Source organism: Glandiceps talaboti, chromosome 7 (genome assembly GCF_964340395.1).
Source record: "Glandiceps talaboti chromosome 7, keGlaTala1.1, whole genome shotgun sequence".
In the NCBI taxonomy this organism is placed as follows: Eukaryota; Metazoa; Hemichordata; class Enteropneusta; family Spengelidae; genus Glandiceps; species Glandiceps talaboti.
In genome coordinates, this window is record NC_135555.1 from 3,778,082 (window position 1) to 3,785,890 (window position 7,809).

Genomic DNA, 7,809 nt, shown 5'->3' on the forward strand with positions numbered 1-7,809 from the left:
GCATGCATTTATAACAATGCTAAACCAAAATGGAGAGATTATATTTGTTCATGAGTAATGACCATTTATATATAAAGTACAAACACCATATTGATATGCAAATCAAGCAATTAATATGCACATATTTCCTTTACAAACTTGTTACTAGAATGTGTTTGTTGATATTCAAACCAAGCTCTAGGATTGTATTTGTTAATATGCAAACCCAGCTAATTAATATGCATATTATTCCTTTACAAACTTGTTGCTAGAATTATGCAAACCAAGCTAATTAATATGCATATGCATGAACATACACTACAACTTATTATTCAGTATATTTCAAAACTACTTTGTTCAAGTCTGAGTTGTTTCATGATGAAACAGTTTAATAGTCTGATAGATAGACAGCTGACAACTCCATTAGTTCCATCTATTCTAGGCTCACCTGATAACTAAAAAACCAACAACTTAACTTCATTGTTTTCCCAGTTTCCAGTTACACAATGCATCAATGTCCTCTTGTCCATTTTGAAATTCAACTCCTCTCATTACTAGAGTGTAGTGTTCCACAAATGAAACTTGATAGTACCTCTAGTATATAATACATCATTTAGGTAAAACCAATATCATTCAACACTAGTCATCTAATAATTTCCTGCTAGAACATTTCCATATATACATCTATCATTTTTCCAGACATGTTGGAACCGTACCAATGGCTAGTGTGATAACTACAAGGATCAATTTCAACTTGTACATTTTATTTGTGAATTAGGTTGTCTACAGACATTTGATAGCTGCTAGCACATCTTGACATTAAAGAAAGACACAAAGAAGACTATGATGTCAGTGGTCAAGTGGTTAGTTCATTTTCCACCTTACCACTCACTGCATTGTGGGTTTGAACTCGCCCGGTGCTGGCTGGGTTTCATTAAAAATTAACCAGGTTTTTAAGTTAAGAAGGATTATACCCACTTTGACCCTGCCAAATAATGCAGGTTTTCTACCATATGCTACCATACAATTGGATTAAGTTTTTACTCATTATAAAGTGGGTTTTTTTTTTAAGTTATTAAAATTAATAATATACAACATTCTATATATGAATACGCTGACATGCCTATTCTTGTCTTTTGTAATAATATCATATGTAATAGTAAGAGTTGTTTATTATTGTGACGTGAATATATATTTACAAATTATCAATGAAAAGAACAGAAAGTTTATACATCACTCAGTCCATCTGGCTTATTGGTCACTATGAAATTAAATATTAACTGATCTAATCATGACTTTCAACAAAGAATTTTTTTTTAATTAATAGAAAAAAATTCATCTGACAGCTCTTTTAAGAGAATTTAAGTCTCACATAAACTTAGCAAGCAAAATGTCTTTACTTTACTGAACACCCTCTGAATCTTTCCTCTGAGTTCAAGAGTGTGATACAGGTATGCATGACGGCCAGTACAGGTATGCATGATGGCCAATACAGGTATGCATGATGGCCAATACAGGTATGCATGATGGCCAATACAGGTATGCATGATGGCCAATACAGGTATGAATGATGGACAGCACAGGTATGAATGATGGAATGATGGCCAATACAGGTATGAATGATGGCTACAGGTATGAATGATGGTAAATACAGGTGTGAATGATGGACAATACAGGTATGAATGATGGCCAATACAGGTATGAATGATGGCTAATACATGTATGAATTATGGACAGTACAGGTATGAATGATGGCCAATACAGGTATGAATGATGGACAGTACAGGTATGAATGATGGCCAATACAGGTATGAATGATGGCTAATACAGGTATGAATGATGGCCAATACAGGTGTGAATGATGGACAATACAGGTATGAATGATGGCCAATGCAGGTATGAATGATGGTCAGTACAAGTATGAATGATGGACAGTACAGGTATGAATGATGGACAGTACACCATGCATATACAAATGTACTTCAATTCAACACAGGTCAGAAATCATTTATAACCTTCAAAGAATGTTCACTACATTATGAGTACACACAAAATGGGAGTTATTTCAATTTTGGTTCTCAAAAAATATATATATTCAACAAGTTTAATCGTGAACTAAACCCAATGCAAGATTTGCAATGTAAATTTACTTCCAATAGCGTGCCCTTTCCAGTGAAAGAATTTTGACTACAACAGAATTGTGTCTCAAAATGTTAACATTTTGTTTACAGCAGTGGTGTATTTTTGTACGCCCACAAATGGCTCACCTGATTGGCTGCATGATCCACCTCAACCTCATTGTGTATTTCTATACACCTTCCTGGATAGTTTGTTTTATGTGCTGACTCTCAGTATACTGAACCTGAGACCTTGTTTTGTGGTCTGATATTGGACTGATAAACTGTGGAGTGGGAGGGGGTTAAATTTTACATGATGTCAATTTGTTGTGTGAGGTTTGAGTTACAATGTGGGACAGTTCCTCTCACATAGGATAAAAAATATGTCTCTCTTGTGTCCCCCTGAGGCTCACATGGACACTTCATGCTATCCATTAAATTACACTGTATTAAAAATAGTTTCCCTTCTTCTCCAGCAACTATTTTTTAGTCAAAATGGAAATAATGAAACTCTTCTTAGAGACTGTCAAATACTTCTAAACCCCCACCCCACCTTCACCATGATTGTCACAGCTACATCCATGTTGGGCTACGTAAACTACACATTGTCAAATATTCCAGACTATATTCCCCCCAACACACTATCATGATTGTGTCAGGTAAAGGAGCTACGTAAACTACACATTGTCAAATATTCCAGACTATATTCCCCCCAACACACTATCATGATTGTCACAGCTATGTTCAGGTTGAAGCTACGTAAACTACACACTGTCTGCATTGGAAGCCATTTCAAAGTTGAATGATTTTGTTTGAATACATAATTTTTTTCTCTTAATGCCTCATAAATTTGTCAGAAACTATATAACTAGTGATCCAGAATAAAGGCATAGTGCACAATTCAGTTTTGGTTTGTACACTAAAATCTCAAATATCAAAATTTGATACAGCAAAATTAGTATTAGCATTTCGAGAAGCAAGACAACATCATAAATCAAATCATCTCAATGCAAAAACAACAACAAAGATGAGGACGACAAAAACCTTAAATCATCAATCAATGAAAGAATCTAAAAAGCGTACTTTTTAAAATGAAAATTAAGTATTTGATGTTAACAATACGGGACAGACAACAGCAGAACTTCAGTGCAGTCCCTGGATCGAAATCTTTTGACAATTCAAAAGACCACTCTCAATTGTTTTCTTTTAACGCTTGACAGCACTTTAAAATTCTCTGTAATTTACTCATTATTGTAGATAATTTAAAAGTGTATTTCTTTAGATAATACAATCCCAGCAGGGATCATAATTTTACAATGCTCTCATCAAACTCAGCCGTGTACTCGAGAGAATTTGAAATTAATGTTTTAGAACACAATCATAACGGCTTGAGGCTACGAATGGTAGACTTTACATTTCCAATAAAAAGGTGTTGACAGACTTAATATCACACGTACCATGTCACAAATTATTAATTTTCACTTTCATAATATCAATGATGATGTCATTTTCTAAATCATGATGACCAATCATGAGTGGTGACTGCATGTTCCAAAGTTGAGAGAAAGTTCAACTTCAACCAGAAAGGATCGACATACCAAAATTAGATTTTACACTACGTAGAAATTTGTCAAAATTTAGATTACCGGGTAAGTGATCATAATTTGGGTAAAGAAATAGGACGAAAAAGTAAACCAAGATTACCTTTAAATGAAAATCTGAAAGAATTATATTGCTCCAGAATTGTAAATTTATTATATTTCTACTTTTTTTACTATATCACAAAAAGAAACAATCATAAAAATGATAATGAAACACAATTATCTTGATCCTGCTTTATTTTTAAAAACACTGATATGTGCTGACACTGCAGGAGCTCCATGAACTTTTTATCAATTGTGAATCTTTTAAATTTCATTTCTGTTTTTCTAAATTTATACGACACTCTCTGGTAGTGTGTGTAGCGTATAATAACGATTGAAATGAACACCGAAAAGTATATTAACCTTAATTTCTATACAAAATAGAGGAAACATGTATTTTTGTGAAACGTGCTTTAAATACAGACAATATTATATCTATATTTGGCTTACAGGTGGCCAACTCGAACTGGAGAGGATATCTATGTTGCTGGTTCTGTGCATGACTCACTATATACTCGTAACAGTGAATGCATGAACAAAGTGGAGTACGTCCCCAACCAAGCAATGTAAGACATCCATGCTTTATACCAAGAAGTGTATAGTTACTGCAAGTTCATTTAAAACAATAATTTCTTGGAAGTACTTTTAAATCATAGACAAATTATTGTCTATGTTTTAGTGGTCATCCTCTCCGTGTAAACAAAGGAGTGTTGTGTCTACAAATGGTAACACTAGACTATCTATCTGAATCATCTATTTCAGATGTTCATGCACTTATCCCTAGAGCACCAACAAGTATACTTCTGAATTATATGGTAGCTATAGTCAGTCCTACAGAAACTCCACAAGTAGATGCTCACTGCAGACAGTCTGAATGGAACATGTTTGCCTGAAGAGCTTTGTAAACATCTTTGTATGGATTGGTGCCATTACAATCGTTAACCTGTCTGTGGCAGTCTTTCACCTTTGACCTCTAGTCTGCATCATTGATCTCCTTCCCTAGTTGATTACGTCAATATGGAACGTATACCCCCCAAGAAGTAATTGTCAGCATTTTAGGGGCTTGAAGAGAAGAAAATGTCTTATTTTTTCCTGATTTTCATTCAGGAAATCATGTTGCAAATCTGGAGAATCAATAGAGCATGTGTATTTCTTGTGTGTTTACATGTGAAACAAAGCCTATCATATTTCAATGAGATGTGTGGTATTGATGGCGCTTTACTGAGGCTTATAGTAATTCCGTTGTAGTAAAGAGTACTTCATACTTGAAAGACTGTCACCAGCTTATAACAGTCAATGACTAGTAAGAGGATTAAAATCTCATAATGAACTATTTTAATTGTTTCGCCAACATACCATGGGTGTATACATGACTATTCTGTTGTATTCTATGTCGAATGAATAAAACTCATTCTACAATAAATTAAATCAAACTAATTTTTCCTGACTGAAAAATGTTTGTTTGCTGTAAGCAATTGGTTATTGAAGACGATTGACCCACAAGTACCTTGTTTTTTTCTCTTTTGCATTCCTTCCTTTGCCAAAATGTAAAAACTTTTCATTCTTCAAAGTTTTTATTTTTAAAAAGCCCAATGTTTAACATAAGTGCAATCTAAGAGAGAGGTTGATCTCTTTTGCATGATTTTGATGCAATTTGTACAGACATTATACGAGTCCAACAATGGTGCTGCTGAATAGACCACAATTCTCTCTTATTTGTATGCTTATTTAGTTATTTATCTATTTATTTATTGCATCCCTTTTGTATCAGGGGCTCACTAAGATTGTTAGGAGCAGCACTAAGAAAAAATTAAAATCCATACACAACTAAAAAGATGAGTAAAAAAACATATACAGGAACAAACAACAAAATTAACCAAAGTGAGGTAAGAATATTGATCAAATGAAAATAAAAATAACAATGTATGCTTCAATAGTTGTCAGAACGGCTAAACTATTCTATATTAGTTTTAACAAAATCTTTTCTGTTTTCAATTGCTTCAATAAGGTATTGTTTGATAGGTTTATCTATTTGTTTACTTATAGACTCATTGTAGTGTTTCGTATTATCTCCTATAAATTATAGACATCAACTCTTCCATTTTAGGCAAATCCTACACCATGTACCAGTATACAGAGTTTTGTGATTTTTTAGCACAACTGAACTTGTTTCAGTAGTGCTATAGGCATGGAAAACTGTCTGTCTGTCTGTCTGTCTGTGACATGTGACACTATGTGTGCATATGTGTGTGTGAACAAGTCAAAAACCATTGGACCGATTGCCATCATATTTGGTGGGTATATTACCTTTGGTGTCTAGTTGGGAAAGTGTTCAAATTGAGATTTGGTGGGAACATTTTGAGGGGTGTTTAGATTAAGAAGTATTTATGACATGACAATCCCATCAGTGATATGCAAATTAGGTCTAAAAATGTGTCTTTTTGGTCAAAAATCTCTATCATTCCAAAACTACTGAGCAGATTGGGATGAAATTTAATGAGGATGCATTTGGAGATGTGTACAGGAAGACGTTTTCACATGATCATCCCATAAGCAATATGCAAATTAGGTCTAAAAATCTCAATTATGGCCAAAAACTTAGATCTTGAAAATTACATTATGAATGGGGCTGAAACTTGGTGGGGGTGTTTCTGGAGGTGTTATTCTGCAATAAGTGTTGAACATTTTGAAACAACTGGCCCTAGCTACCATGGCCACGCCCTTGGCAACAGTGAAATGATGATGCACATTACAAAGATAACAATAGGGATGGGTAGGTAAGTGAATAAAAAAATGTAAAAAAAATATGCCTAGTAACAAGACCATGCCCATAGCAACAGCCAAATGATTGTGTACATCATAGTGATAATAACAGGGATTAACAGGCAAGCAAATAAACATTCAAAAAATATATGCAAATATACCGGGCAACAAGACCATGCCCATAGAAACAGCCAAATGCTGGTGTGTATTTTAAAGATAAGAACATGCATGGGGATAATATGCCTAGCAACAAGACCACACCCATAGCAACAGCCAAATACAGTTGTGCTACAACGCCATTGGCGCTATTTTTTTAAATTTATTACTGATGAGTTTTTGAATACCAATTTTCATCAGTGCAGATATATCAGTGACTTTTGGTGGAAGTTACACTAGAGGCGGCTATCAATGGAAGCAGAAAGTAATAATAGTTGCACCTGTTACGACTCCATTTAAAGGATATTGATTTTTTCTGACTAGGTATAAGAACAAAATAAATTTACATGTTACTTTACACACTACAGATGGACTACCCAAGTTGATCATTTCTTGACACTTTATGTACGTTATTCACAGCACATGTAAAATTTAGCAGTCAGGAAATTTCTAAGCAAACTAAACTTTCTTTTTAATTTGTATATAAGCATCCTTGTGTTATAAAATTGACTAATTTCATGAAATTGTTCTCTTGATCCTGACCTACCAGAAGTCACTCAGTGACAGCAGAACCTGCAAAATGTGTATTCAGAAACTCATCAGGAACAATTCTAAAGTTTGAAAATTTCAGAAAATGTTTTCAAAACTCCATGTACACTGGTGATATTTGCTTGAATGGAAAGAGTTAATGTCTGAGCATACAAACCAGAAAGAGCATGAATGCTGATGGACTCATAGTTAGTAATGAACATTTCTACTCACAGAGACAATAGCTCACTGTAGCACATCCCTGACAATGCTGACAAGAATTTAGCGAAAAAATTGGGATTTACTTACAAGAAATTTATTGATTCTATGAGTAGAAACTTGCATTACTAAATCAGAAAAAATTATGGGATATTCAGCTTACCGTGCAGTGTGGCATAATGATTCCTCATTCATTCACTTCCCTTACTTTATGTTGATTGGTTGAGCCATAGGTAATTTGCATATATATAATCAACACCTGGCCCATTCATAGGTGTCTAATTCAAGACAGTTTTATGAGTATGCAGTCGAAAGCTTTTAGCTTATCGAAAATATGTTGTGACTGATATTGGCAATGACAAGTCTAAGATATTGGTTAACATTTTTAGACTATTCCTATCAGC